Below are 14,751 nucleotides of genomic sequence, written 5' to 3'. Positions count from 1 at the left end.
GCAAAGCGTACTACTATCCCTGTCGAGGACAGTTGTGCTTTTTTAGATCCAATGGATACAAAATTAGAAGGTTACCTTAAGAAAATATTTATTCAACAAGGTTTTATCCTACAGACCCTTGCATGCATTGCCCCTGTCACTGCTGCTGCGGCGTACTGTTTGAGTCTCTGCTGGAAGAGGCTTTACAGGTAGCGACTCCATTGGATGACATACTTGGCAAACTTAGAGCACTTAAGCTAGCCAATTCTTTTATTTCTGATGCCATTGTTCATTTGACTAAACTAACGGCTAAGAATTCTGGTTTTGCTATACAGGCGCGCAGAGCGCTATGGCTTAAATCATGGTCAGCTGAAGTGACTTCAAAATCTAAGCTACTTAACACTCCCTTCAAGGGGCAGACCCTATTCGGGCCTGGTTTGAAGGAGATTATTGCTGATATCACTGGAGGAAAAGGTCATGCCCTACCTCAGGACAGGTCCAAATCTAGGGCCAAACAGTCTAATTTTCGTGCCTTTCAAAACTTCAAGGCAGGTGCGGCATCAACTTCCTCTAATAATAAACAAGAGGGAACTTTTGCTCAATCTAAGACGGTCTGGAGACCAAACCAGACCTGGAAAAAAGGTAAGCAGGTCAAAAAAGCCTGCTGCTGCCTCTAAGACAGCATGAAGGAACGGCCCCCTATCCGATAACGGATCTAGTAGGGGGCAGACTTTCACTCTTCGCCCAGGCGTGGGCAAGAGATGTTCAGGATCCCTGGGCGTTGGAAATTATATCCCAGGGATATCTTCTGGACTTCAAAGCTTCCCCCCCAAAAGGGAGATTTCACCTTTCACAATTATCTGCACACCAGATAAAGAGAGAGGCATTCTTACACTGTGTACGAGACCTCCTAGTTATGGGAGTGAACAGGAACAGGGTTTTTACTCAAATCTGTTTGTGGTTCTCAAAAAAGAGGGAACCTTCAGACCAATTTTGGATCTAAAGATCTTAAACAAATTCCTCAAAGTTCCGCCGTTCAAGATGGAAATTATTCGTACCATCCTACCACTGATCCAGGAGGGTCAATATATGACTACAGTGGATCTAAAGGATGCTTATCTTCACATTCCAATACACAAAGATCATCATCGGTTTCTCAGGTTTGCCTTTCAAGACAGGCAGTACCAGTTGTAGCTCTTCCCTTTGGATTAGCTACAGCCCCAAGAATCTTTACAAAGGTTCTAGGGTCGCTTCTGGCGGTCCTAAGGCCGCGGGGCATAGCAGTAGCCCCTTATTTAGACGACATCCTGATACAGGCGTCAAACTTCCAAATTGCCAAGTCTCATATGGACGTAGTACTGGCATTTATGAGGTCGCATGGGTGGAAAGTGAACGAGGAAAAGAGTTCTCTATCCCCACTCACAAGAGTTTCCTTTCTAGGGACTCTGATAGATTCTATAGAAATGAAAATTCACCTGACGGAGTCCAGGTTATCAAAGCTTCTAAATTCCTGCCGGGTTCTTCATTCCATTCCGCGCCCTTCAGTGGCTCAGTGTATGGAAGTAATCGGCTTAATGGTAGCGGCAATGGACATAGTGCCGTTTGCACGCTTACATCTCAGACTGCTGCAACTATGCATGTTCAGTCAGTGGAGCGGGGATTACACAGATTTGTCCCCTCAACTGAATCTGGACCAAGAGACCAGGGATTCTCTTCTCTGGTGGCTATCTCGGGTCCATCTGTCCAAAGGTATGACCTTTCGCAGGCCAGATTGGACAATTGTTACGACAGATGCCAGCCTTCTAGGTTGGGGTGCAGTCTGGAACTCCCTGAAGTCTCAGGGATCGTGGACTCAGGAGGAGTCTCTCCTTCCATTAAATATTCTGGAACTAAGAGCGATATTCAAGGCTCTTCAGGCTTGGCCTCAGTTAGCAACTCTGAGGTACATCAGATTTCAGTCGGACAACATCACGACTGTAGCTTACATCAACCATCAAGGGGGAACGAGAAGTTCCCTAGAGATGTTAGAAGTTTAAAAAATAATTCGCTGGACAGAGATTCACTCTTGCCACCTATCAGCTATCCATATCCCAGGTGTAGAGCACTGGGAGGCGGATTTTCTAAGCCGTCAGACTTTTAATCCGGGAGGGTGGGAACTCCATCCGGAGGCATTTGCACAACTGATTCATCGTTGGGGCAAACCAGAACTGGATCTCATGGCGTCTCGCCAGAACGCCAAGCTTCCGTGTTACGGATCCAGGTCCAGGGATCCCAAGGCGACACTGATAGATGCTCTAGCAGCGCCCTGGTCTTTCAACCTGGCTTATGTGTTTATACCGTTTCCTCTGCTCCCTCGACTGATTGCCAAGATCAAGCAGGAGAGAGCATCGGTGATTCTGATAGCACCTGCGTGGCCACGCAGGACCTGGTATGCAGATCTAGTGGACATGTCATCCTTTCTACCATGGTCTCTGCCTCTGAAACAGGACCTTCTACTTCAGGGTCCTTTCAACCATTCAAATCTAATTTCTCTGAGGCTGACTGCCTGGAGATTGAACGCTTGATTTTATCAAAGCGTGGCTTCTCCGAGTCAGTCATTGATACCTTAAGACAGGCACGAAAGCCTGTAACCAGGAAAATTTACCATAAGGTATGGCGTAGATATCTTTATTGGTGTGAATCCAAGGGTTACTCATGGAGTAAGGTCAGGATTGCTAGGATATTATCTTTTCTCCAAGAAGGTTTGGAAAAAGGATTGTCAGTTAGTTAAGCGTCTGGCAGATGTTCCAGACGTTCAGGCATTTTGTCAGGCTTTAGTTAGAATCAAGCCTGTGTTTAAACCGGTTGCTCCACCATGGAGCTTAAACTTGGTTCTTAAGGTGCTTCAAGAAGTTTCGTTTGAACCTCTTCATTCCATAGATATCAAACTTTTATCTTGGAAAGTTCTTTTTTTGGTAGCTATTTCCTCGGCTCGTAGAGTCTCCGAGTTATCTGCCTTACAATGTGATTCTCCTTATCTGATTTTTCATACGGATAAGGTAGTCCTGCGTACCAAATCTGGGTTTTTACCTAAGGTGGTATCTAACAAGAATATCAATTAAGAGATTGTTGTTCCATCCTTGTGTTTCACAATCTGGACGTGGTCCGTGCTTTAAAGTTTTTACTTACAAGCTACTAAAGATTTTCGTCAAACATCTGCTTGGTTTGTTGTCTTCTCTGGACAGAGGAGAGATCAAAAGGCTTCGACAACCTCTCCTTCTTTTTGGCTAAGAAGCTTAATCCGCTTAGCCTATGAGACTGCTGGACAGCAGCCTCCTGAAAGGATTACAGCTCATTCCACTAGAGCTGTGGCTTCCACTTGGGCCTTTAAAAATGAGGCTTCTTTTGAACAGATTTGCAAGGCGGCAACTTGGTCTTCGCTTCATACTTTTTCAAAATTTTGCAAATTTGATACTTTTGCTTCTTCGGAGGCTATATTTGGGAGAAAGGTTTTACAGGCAGTGTTTCCTTCCATTTAAGTTCCTGCCTTGTCCCTCCCTTCATCCGTGTAATTTAGCTTTGATATTGGTATCCCACAAGTAATGGATGATCTGTGGACTGGATACACCTTACAAGAGAAAACACAATTTATGCTTACCTGATAAATTTATTTCTCTTGTGGTGTATCCAGTCCACGGCCCGCCCTGTCATTTTAAGGCAGGTAATTTTTAAATTTAAACTACAGTAACCACTGCACCCTATGGTTCCTCCTTTCTCGGCTTGTTTTCGGTCGAATGACTGGCTATGACAGTTAGGGGAGGAGCTATATTGCAGCTCTGCTGTGGGTTTCCTCTTGCAACTTCCTGTTGGGAATGAGAATATCCCACAAGTAATAGATGATCCGTGGACTGGATACACCACAAGAGAAATAAATTTATTAGGTAAGCATAAATTGTGTTTTTTATTTGATGGGACACAAAAGACATTCTCCTATGGAATTAGGGGATTATGTTAAGGATGGCAGTAATGGCAGGCACTGGGGACGAGGAGGTGTGGCTCAATATGTGGTGTGTGTTTCACTTACTGCCGGCGGCGTTACTTGAGAGACATTTTGCCGACCGGGAGGTTAATTTTTGATACGCCCACGATGGGCGGAGCTAGCCGAGGTGGCTCTGTGTTCCAGAGAGACAGTGGTATTGCAGTCTTGTACGCTGTGCTACGGTGAAGCGGGAGAGCAGCCTCAGATCTGACATACATTGCTTAAGTTGAGTCCGGATTTCTGCTATCAGAATATACACTCCGGTGGCTGCAAGGAAGGTAGGCACCTCAGCAAAGCTAAGCTGAGGTGAAGAGTTTGTCCAAAGTATTTGTGACAGTTTATTTATTTTTTTCCAGCAAAAATAAAAAAGTTAAGTTTAACATTTAAAGAGACAGTAACGTTTTTTTTTTTTTTTTTTTTTGGTGTGTTAATTTCAACCTAAATTTTCAGTTTATTTATTCTAATTGTGAGTAAAGATGGACCAAGAGGCCATGCAAAATGTTTCTTGTTCTTTATGTTTTGATGCTATTGTGGAACCACCAATCCCTTTCTGTTCCTCATGAATTGAGAGAACTTTAAATTACAGGGATAGACTTTTTTCTGAGCCAACATTGTCTAAGGCAGATGCTGTCCAGGGGTCTTCTGACAATGTTCAAGATATGCCGCAGCTTTCTCCTCAGGTGTCCCAAATGTTATCGTCCACACATGCAGTGCCCTGCGCTTCCTCTCAAGCTCTGCCTGGAGTTACTTTGCAAGTCATCGTTACCCTCATGTCTTCTGCGGTATCTGATGCGTTGTCTGCTTTTCCCATGCTGCAGGGAAAGCGCAAGAGGAAATGTAAAGAATCAGTGAGTAAGGTTTTTGACACAGTCGTGGCTATTCCAAATGTTCCCTCCCAGAAATCTGAGGAAGAGGATACTTCGGTAGCATCTGAGAGTGAAATCTCAGACTCAGACAGTATAATTCTTTTTTTCTGATGCTAAAGTTGTATCCTTCAGGTTTAAGCTGGAACACGTCCGTTTGTTACTTAAGGAGGTTTTGGCTACCTTGGACGACTCCGACACTACGGTCATAGTCAATCCTAAGAAGTCTAGCAAGCTAAACAAATATTTTGATGTACCTTCCATGGTGGAGGTTTTCCCTGTACCAGATTGGGCTACAGAGATTATTGCTAAGGAATGGGAGAGACCGGGTATTCTTTTTCTCCATCCCCTATTTTTAAGAAGATGTTTCCTATTGCTGACTCTATCAAGGAGACTTGGCAGACGGTTCCCAAGGTGGAAGGGGCAATTTCCACTTTGGCTAAGAGAACCACTATTCACATAGAAGATAGTTGTTCCTTTAAAGATCCTATGGATAAGAAGTTGGAAGGGTTGCTCAAAAAGATGTATGTTCACCAGGGTTTACGACAACCTGCGGTGTGTATTGCTACCGTCACTAGTGCGGGGGCATATTGGTTTGATGCGTTGTCTGATTCTATTCTATTCAGACTGACACTCCCCTGGAGGAGATCCAGGATAGGATCAAGGCCCTTAAGTTGGCTAATTATTTTATTACGGATGCTTCCCTACAGGTTATAAAGCTGGGAGCAAAAATTTCGGGTTTTGCCGTACTGGCCTGCAGAGCCTTATGGTTGAAGTCCTGGTCTGCGGATGTCGTCTAAGTCTAAGCTTTTGGCGATTCCCTACAAGGGTAAAGACCTTGTTTGGGCCGGGCTTGGCTGAAATAATTTCTGACATTACGGGGGAAAAGGGTAATATCCTCCCTCAGAATAAGAGGAATAAACAAAAGGGACGTCAGAGTAATTTCTCTTGTAAGGTGTATCCAGTCCACGGATTCATCCATTACTTGTGGGATATTCTCCTTCCCAACAGGAAGCTGCAAGAGGATCACCCACATCAGAGCTGTCTATATAGCTCCTCCCCTAACTGCCACCTCCAGTCATTCTCTTGCAGCTCTCGACAAGGGAAGTAGCTAGAGATATGTGGTGACTTAATGTAGTTTATCTTCAATCAAAAGTTTGTTATTTTTAAATGGTACCGGCGTTGTACTGTTTTTACCTCAGGCAGAAATTAGAAGAAGAGTTTTGCCTGAGGTTTTTGATGATCTTAGCAGGTTGTAACTAAGATCCACTGCTGTTCTCACACATAACTGAAGAGTATGGGAAAACTTCAGCTGGGGGAACGGCCTGCAGAATTAACTGCCCTGAGGTATGTTCAGTATATTTTTTTCTAGAGAGATGATAAGTAGTCTAGAAAATGCTGACAGTGCCTGATATATTTAAGGTAAGCCTGATTGCAGTGATTTAACAACGACTGGCATCATGCTTGCAGTAAAGGGTAATATTCATGTTACTTGCTCTTATGGCTTAGTATGTTAAACAATTACATGATTTATAAAGAACGTTTTTTACTAAGGGGGATAAATCTTTATTTGGTGCCTAGTTTTCCACATGGCTGTTATTTTACTCCTACGAATAGTTTTTTAAGGCCCTCTGACTTTGAGTGCATGGTGGGAGGGGCCTATTTTTGCGCTCTAATTGTCCAGTAGTTTTTACATTCTGAGACATCCAGCTTCCTTGAAGGAGTCCCCTGACATATTGGACCTCTGTAAACGGTTTTTGTGCCTACAAAAGTTGTTTTATGGGAAGGTAGGAGCCACAGTAGAGCTGTGGCAGTTTGCTTGTGACTGTTATAACGGTTTTTACTTTTTTTTTGCTTCGTTTTTGAACCTGAGGGGTTAATCATCCATTTGCAAGTGGGTGCAATGCTATTTTAGTCTATTATATACACTGTAAAAATTTCATAGAGTTAACTGCTTTTTTAACTGGACTAACTCTCCCCACGTGTCAGAACCTATAACTCCCTCTCAAGGGGCGCCAAGTACATCTAGCGCGCCCATTGCGTATACTTTACAAGACATGGCGGCAGTTATGAATCATACCCTTACAGAGGTATTGTCCAAACTGCCAGGGTTGCAAGGAAAGCGAGACAGCTCTGGGGCTAGGAAAAATACAGAGCTCTCTGACGCTTTAGTAGCTATGTCTGATATACCCTCACAATGTACAGAAGCCGAGGCAGGAGAGCTTCTATCTGTGGGTGATTTTTCTGACTCAGGGAAGACACTTCAACCTGATTCTGATATGTCTACATTTAAATTTAAGCTTGAACACCTCCGCATGTTGCTCAGGGAGGTTTTAGCAACTCTGGATGACTGTGACGCCATTATAGTCCCAGAGATATTGTGTAGATTGGATAAATACTATGCAGTGCCTGTTTACACTGATGTTTTTCCAATACCTAAGAGGTTTTCAGAAATTATTACTAAGGAATGGGATAGACCAGGTGTACCGTTCTCTCCCCCTCCTGTTTTTAAAAAGATGTTTCCCATAGATGCCGCTACACGGGACTTGTGGCAAACGGTCCCTAAGGTGGAGGGAGCAGTCTCTACCCTAGCGAAGCGTACAACTATCCCTGTCGAGGACAGTTGTGCTTTTCTAGATCCAATGGACAAAAAATTAGAGGGTTACCTTAAGAAAATTTTTATTCAACAAGGTTTTATTCTCCAGCCCCTTGCATGCATTGCCCCTGTCACTGCTGCTGCGGCCTTCTGGTTTGAGTCTCTAGAAGAGGCTCTACAGGTAGAAACCCCTTTGATGATATCCTTGACAAGCTTAAAGCTCTTAAGCTAGCCAATTAATTTATTTCTGACGCCGTTGTTCATTTAACCAAACTAACGGCTAAGAACTCAGGTTTTGCTATTCAGGCGCGTAGGGCGCTATGGCTTAAATCCTGGTCAGCTGACGTTACTTCAAAGTCTAAGCTTCTCAACATTCCCTTCAAGGGGCAGACCCTATTCGGGCCTGGACTGAAGGAGATCATTTCTGATATTACTGGAGGAAAAGGTCACGCCCTTCCTCAGGATAGGTCCAACATATTAAGGACCAAACAGACTAATTTTCGTTCCTTTCGAAACTTCAAGAGTGGCGCAGCTTCAACTTCCTCTAATACAAAACAAGAGGGAAATTTTGCCCAGTCCAAGCCGGTCTGGAGACCTAACCAGGCTTGGAACAAAGGAAAGCAGGCCAAAAAACTTGCTGCTGCCTCTAAGACAGCATGAAAGATCAGCCCCCAATCCGGTAACGGATCTAGTAGGGGGCAGACTTTCTCTCTGCGCCCAGGCTTGGGCAAGAGATGTCCAGGATCCCTGGGCGTTGGAAATTGTGTCCCAGGGATATCTTCTGGACTTCAAAGCTTCTTCCCCAAAAGGAAGATTTCATCTCTCACAATTATCTGCAAACCAGATAAAGAGAGAGGCATTCTTACATTGTGTTCAAGACCTCCTACTTATGGGAGTGATCCAGAAACACACACAGATGCAGATGCTGCACTTTGTAACTAAACCACTGATTCAATGCAAATAATGTAGCTTAGCTGATACAATGAGTGGATATCATGTAGCTTGTAACAGGTGCTCTGATCAAAACCGTAATCAATGTAGCATGCAGTCAGTGGAAGTAATCAGTTGTAACAAACTGAGGGTAGAATCATACAGCGTTCAAACCTTCTGGATTTCAAAACTTCTCCTCCACAAGGGAGGTTTCATCTGTCAAGGTTATCAACAAACCTAGTAAAGAAAGAGGCATTTCTACAATGTGTACAAGACCTCTTAGTGATGGGAGTGATCCACCCAGTTCCAAAGGAGGAACAGGGGCAAGGCTTCTATTCAAATCTGTTTGTGGTTCCCAAGAAAGAGGGAACCTTCAGACCAATCTTAGATCTCAAGATCCTAAACAAATTTCTCAGGGTCCCATCCTTCAAGATGGAGACTATTCGAACCATCCTACCTATGATCCAGGAGGGTCAATATATGACTACCGTGGACTTAAAGGATGCTTATTTGCACATTCCGATACACAGAGATCATCATCGGTTTCTCAGGTTCGCCTTCCTAGACAGGCATTACCAGTTTGTGGCTCTTCCCTTTGGGTTAGCTACGGCACCAAAAATCTTTATGAAGGTTCTGGGGTCACTCCTAGTGGTCCTAAGGCCGCAGGGTATAGCAGTAGCCCCTTACCTAGACGACATTCTAATACAGGCGTCGAATTTTCAAATCGCCAGGTCCCATACAGACATTGTTCTGGCATTCCTGAGGTTGCATGGGTGGAAAGTGAACGAAGAAAAGAGTTCTCTATCCCCTCTCACAAGAGTTTCCTTCCTAGGAACTCTGATAGATTCTGTAGAAATGAAGATTTACCTGACAGAGGCCAGGTTGTCAAAACTTCTAAATTCCTGCCGTGTTCTTTATTCTACTTCTCGCCCTTCAGTGGCTCAGTGTATGGAAGTAATCGGCTTAATGGTAGCGGCAATGGACATGGTGCCGTATGCCCGCCTACATCTCAGACCGCTGCAACTCTGCATGCTCAGTCAGTGGAATGGGGATTACACAGATTTGTCCCCTCTACTAAATCTGGATCAAGAGACCAGGGATTTTCTTCTCTGGTGGCTGTCTCGGGTCCATCTGTCCAAGGGTATGACCTTCCGCAGGCCAGATTGGACAATAGTAACGACAGATGCCAGCGTTTTGGGCTGGGGTGCAGTCTGGAACTCCCTGAAGGCTCAGGGCTCGTGGACTCAGGAGGAGGCACTTCTTCCGATAAACATTCTGGAACTAAGAGCGATATTCAATGCTCTTCAGGCTTTGCCTCAGCTTGCTGTGGTCAGGTTCATCAGATTTCAGTCGGACAATATCACGACTGTAGCCTACATCAACCATCAAGGGGGAACAAGGAGTTCCCTAGCAATGTTGGAGGTTTCAAAAATAATTCTATGGGCAGAGGTTCACTCTTGCCATCTATCAGCTATCCATATCCCAGGAGTAGAGAACTGGTAGGCAGATTTTCTAAGTTGACAGACTTTTCATCCGGGGGAGTGGGAACTCCATCCGGAAGTGTTTGCGCAGTTGATTCAACTTTGGGGCAAACCAGAACTGTATCTCATGGCGTCTCGTCAGAACGCCAAGCTTCCTTGTTACGGATCCAGGTCCAGGGATCCATAGGCAGCACTGATAGATGCTCTAGCAGAGCCTTGGTCATTCAACCTGGCTTATGTGTTTCCACGGTTTCCTCTGCTCCCTCGTCTGATTGCCAAGATCAAGCAGGAGAGAGCTTTAGTGATTTTGATAGCACCTGCATGGCCATGCAGGACTTGGTATGCAGATCTGGTGGACATGTCATCCCTTCCACCATGGACTCTGCCGCTGAGGCAGGACCAGAATTCTACTTCAGGGTCCTTTCAACCATCCAAATCTAATTTCTCTGCGTCTGACTGCTTGGAGATTGAACGCTTGATTTTATCAAAGCGTGGTTTCTCCGAGTCGGTCATTGATACCTTAATACAGGCTCGAAAAAAAAAAAAAAAAATCTATCATAAGATATGGTGTAAATATCTTCATTGGTGTGAATCCAAGGGTTACTCGTGGAGTAAAGTCAGGATTCCTAGGATATTATCTTTTCTCCAAGAAGGATTGGAGAAGGGATTGTCAGCTAGTTCCCTAAAAGGACAGATTTCTGCTCTGTCTATTCTTTTGCACAAGCGTCTGGCGGATGTTCCAGATGTTCAGGCGTTTTGTCAGGCTTTAGTTAGAATCAAGCCTGTGTTTAAACCCGTTGCTCCGCCATGGAGTTTAAATTTAGTTCTTAAAGTTCTTTAAGGGGTTCCGTTTGAACCTCTGCATTCCATAGATATCAAGCTTTTATCTTGGAAAGTTCTGTTTTTGGTAGCTATCTCTTCGGCTCGAAGAGTTTCAGAGTTGTCTGCCTTACAGTGTGATTCCCCTTATCTTCCATGCAGATAAGGTAGTTTTGCGTACCAAACCTGGGTTTCTTCCTAAGGTGGTATCTAATAAGAATATAAATCTGGAGATTTTTGTTCCGTCACTGTGTCCTAACCCTTCTTCAAAGAAGGAACGTCTTTTACACAATCTTGACGTGGTTCGTGCTTTAAAGTTTTATTTACAAGCTACTAAGGATTTCCGTCAAACATCTGCATTGTTTGTTGTCTACTCTGGACAGAGGAGAGGCCAAAGGGCTTCAGCAACTTCTCTTTCTTTTTGGTTAAGAAGTATAATCCGCTTAGCTTATGAGACTGCTGGCCAGCAGCCTCCTGAAAGGATTACAGCTCATTCCACTAGAGCGATGGCTTCCACATGGGCTTTTAAAAATGAGGCTTCTGTTGAACAGATTTGTAAGGCGGCGACTTGGTCTTCGCTTCATACTTTTTCTAAATTCTACAAATTTGATACTTTTGCTTCTTCGGAGACTGTTTTTGGGAGAAAGGTCTTACAGGCCTTCCGTTTAAGCGCCTGCCTTGTCCCTCCCTTCATCCGTGTCCTATAGCTTTGTTATTGGTATCCCACAAGTAATGGATGAATCCGTGGACTGGATACACCTTACAAGAGAAAACAAAATTTATGCTTACCTGATAAATTTATTTCTCTTGTGGTGTATCCAGTCCACGGCCCGCCCTGTCATTTTAAGGCAGGTGTTTTTTATTTTTAAACTACAGTCACCACTGCACCCTATAGTTTCTTCTTTCTCTTGCTTGTCTTCGGTCGAATGACTGGAGGTGGCAGTTAGGGGAGGAGCTATATAGACAGCTCTTCTGTGGGTGATCCTCTTGCAGCTTCCTGTTGGGAAGGAGAATATCCCACAAGTAATGGATGAATCCGTGGACTGGATACACCACAAGAGAAATAAATTTATCAGGTAAGCATAAATTTTGTTTTTCGTTCCTTTCGAAACTTCAAAGGTATGCCTTCCTCTCCCTCTACCAAGCAAGATCAGTCCAAACCTTCCTGGAGGACCAGTCTTGGAACAAGGGACCGGATCTTCTGGGGGGCAGACTTTCCTTCTTCGCTCAGGCTTAGGTTCGGGATATGGACATCGTTCCCCAGGGATACAAACTAGAGTTCAAGACCTTTCCTCCCAGGGGCAGGTTTCTGCTCTCAAGATTATCTGTAGACCAGATAAAAAGAGAGGCGTTCTTTCCAACCTGGGAGTGATAGTTCCTGTTCCAATGCAGGAGCAGGGTCTGGGATTCTACTCCAATTTGTTTGTGGTTCCCAAAAAAGAGGGATCCTTCAGACAAATTTTAGATCTCAAAAGTCTAAACAAGTTCCTCAGAGTACCGTCCTTCAAGATGGAAACTATTCCATTCTTCCCTTGGGTCAAGAGGGTCAATTCATGACGACAGTAGATTTAAAGGACGCGTACATGCATGTTCCCATCCACAGAGATCATCACAAGTTTCTGAGGTTCGCATTTCTAGACAAGCACTTCCAGTTTGTGGCTCTTCCTTTTCGGCCTTGCCACAGCTCCCAGAGTTTTTTCAAAGTTCCTGGGATCCCTGTTGGCGGTGCTCCGGTTGCGGGGCATTGCAGTGGAGCCTTATCTGGACTACATTCAGGTTCAGGCACCATCCTTTCAACAAGCGAAGTCCCACACGGAAATGTTGTTATCCTTCCTGCGTTCTCACGGATGAAAGGTGAATTTGGGAAAGAGTTCCTTAATTCCAGCTACAAGGGTAGTGTTCATGGGAACCATAATAGATTCCCTATTGATGAAAATATTTCTGACAGAGGTCAGAAAATCAAAGATTTTCGAATCTTTGTCTGGCGCAATGTATGGAGGTGATCGGTCTGATGGTAGCTGCCATGGACATCATTCCGTTTGCCCGTTTCCACCTCAGACCTCTACAGTTATGCATGCTCAGGCAGTGGAACGGGGATTATGCAGATCTGTCTCAGCAATTTCATCTGGATCAGGCGACAAGAGAACCTGCTTCCGCAGACCCACCTGGGTGATTGTGAGAACAGACGCCAGCGTGCTGGGATGGGAAACAGTCTGGGGCTCTCTAAAGGCTCAGGGGACATGGACTCGGGAGGAGTCTGTTCTCCCTATAAACATTCTGGAGCTGAGGGCAATCTTCAATGCTCTTCTGGCCTGGCCTCAGTTAGCTTCGACCCGGTTTATCAGGTTCCAGTCGGACAACATAACTTCAGTGGCTTACATTAACCATCAGGGAGGAACTCGGAGTTCCTTGGCCATGACAGAGGTAGCTAAAATTATTCAGTGGGGGGAGACCCACAACTGCTGTCTATCTACGATCCACATTCCAGGAGTGGACATTTGGAATGCGGATTTTCTGAGCAGACAGACCTTTCACCAGGGGGAATGGGAGCTCCATCCAGAAGTGTTTTCCAGCTTGATTCTCAAATGGGGACAGCCAGAACTGGATCTCATGGCATCTTGTCAGAATGCCAAGCTCCTGAGGTACGGGTCGAGGTTGAGGTATCCTCAGGCTTTACTGATAGATGCTCTGGCGGTCCCTTGGAATTTCAGTCTCGCATACCTTTTTCCTCCGTTTGCTCTCCTTCCTCGGGTCATTGCTTGAATCAAACAGGAGAGGGCGTCGGTGATCCTCATTGCACTGGCGTGGCCTCGCAGGATTTGGTATGCAGACCTAGTGGAGATTTCATCTTTCCCACCTTGGAGACTTCCACCGAGGAAGGATCTTCTACTTCAAGGGCCCTTCCTTCATCCAAATTTTGTTTCTCTGAATCTGACTGCTTGGAGATTGAACGCTTAACCTTATCTAAGCGGGGATTTTCTGATTCGGTCATTGAGACCATGAATCAAGCTCGTAAGCCTGTTACCAGGAAGATTTACTACAAGATATGGCGTAAATATCTGTATTGGTGTGAATCCAGAGGCTACTCTTGGAGTAGAGTTCGGATTCCTAGAATTCTGTCTTTTCTGCAAGAGGGTTTGAAAAAAGGGTTTATCGGCAAGTTCTTTGAAAGGTCAAATTGCTGCCTTGTCTATTTTGTTGCAAAAACGTACCAGACGTGCAATCGTTCTCTCAGGTCTTGGTCAGAATCAGGCCTGTGTTCAAACCTGTTACTCCTCCCTGGAGTCTTAACATTGTTCTTAAAGTTCTTTAGCAGGCTCCGTTTGAGCCTATGCATTCCTTAGATATTAAATTGTTTTCTTGGAAGGTGTTGTTTCTTGTTGCTATTTCATCTGCTCGTAGAGTCTCAGAGCTCTCGGCGTTACAGTATGAGTCTCTTTACCTTATTTTTAATTCGGATAAGGTAGTTTTTCGTACTAAGGGTTTCTCCCTAAAGTGGTTTCGGATAGGAACATTAATCAGGAGATTGTTGTTCCTTCTTTATGTCCCATCTTCTCATAAGGTAAGTCTGTTGCACAACCTAGACATGGTGCGTGCGTTAAAATTCTGTTTACAGGCAACTAAGGATTTTCGCCAGTCTTCTGCTCTGTTTGTGGTTTTCTCTGGGAAACGCAAGGGTCAGAAAGCTACGGCAACTTCTCTTTGTGGTTGAAGAGTATCATTCGCTTGGCCTATGAAACTGCTGGACAGCAGCCTCCTGAGAGGGTCACGGCTCATTCTACGAGTGCTGTTTTCTCTTCCTGGGCATTCAAAAATGAAGCTTCAGTTGAACAGATTTGCAAGGCTGCAACTTAGTCCTCTCTTCACACTTTTTCAAAATTCTATAAATTTTATATTTTTGCCTCGGCTGAGGCTTCTTTTGGGAGAAAGGTTCTTCAAGCAGTGGTGCCTTCTGTTTAAGTTCTTTGTCTTGTCCCTCCCTTATCTTCTGTGTCCTCTAGCTTGGGTATTGATTCCCAATAGTAATTAGATGATCCGTGGACTCACTGTGTCATTAGAAAGAAA

General features: G+C 44.6%; 1 protein-coding gene across 1 annotated transcript in view; it reads left to right on the top strand.

Annotated features, from left to right (window-relative positions):
* The window catches only part of ZCCHC14 (zinc finger CCHC-type containing 14), an 817,209-nt gene that overhangs the window by 85,218 nt on the left and 717,240 nt on the right, over positions 1 to 14,751 (top strand). The gene's annotated exons all lie outside the window — the stretch shown is intronic.

This window comes from Bombina bombina, chromosome 1, assembly GCF_027579735.1.
Source record: "Bombina bombina isolate aBomBom1 chromosome 1, aBomBom1.pri, whole genome shotgun sequence".
NCBI lineage: Eukaryota > Metazoa > Chordata > Amphibia > Anura > Bombinatoridae > Bombina > Bombina bombina.
The sequence above is the reverse complement of the archived record's forward strand: the minus strand, read 5'-3'. Positions and strand labels throughout refer to the sequence as shown.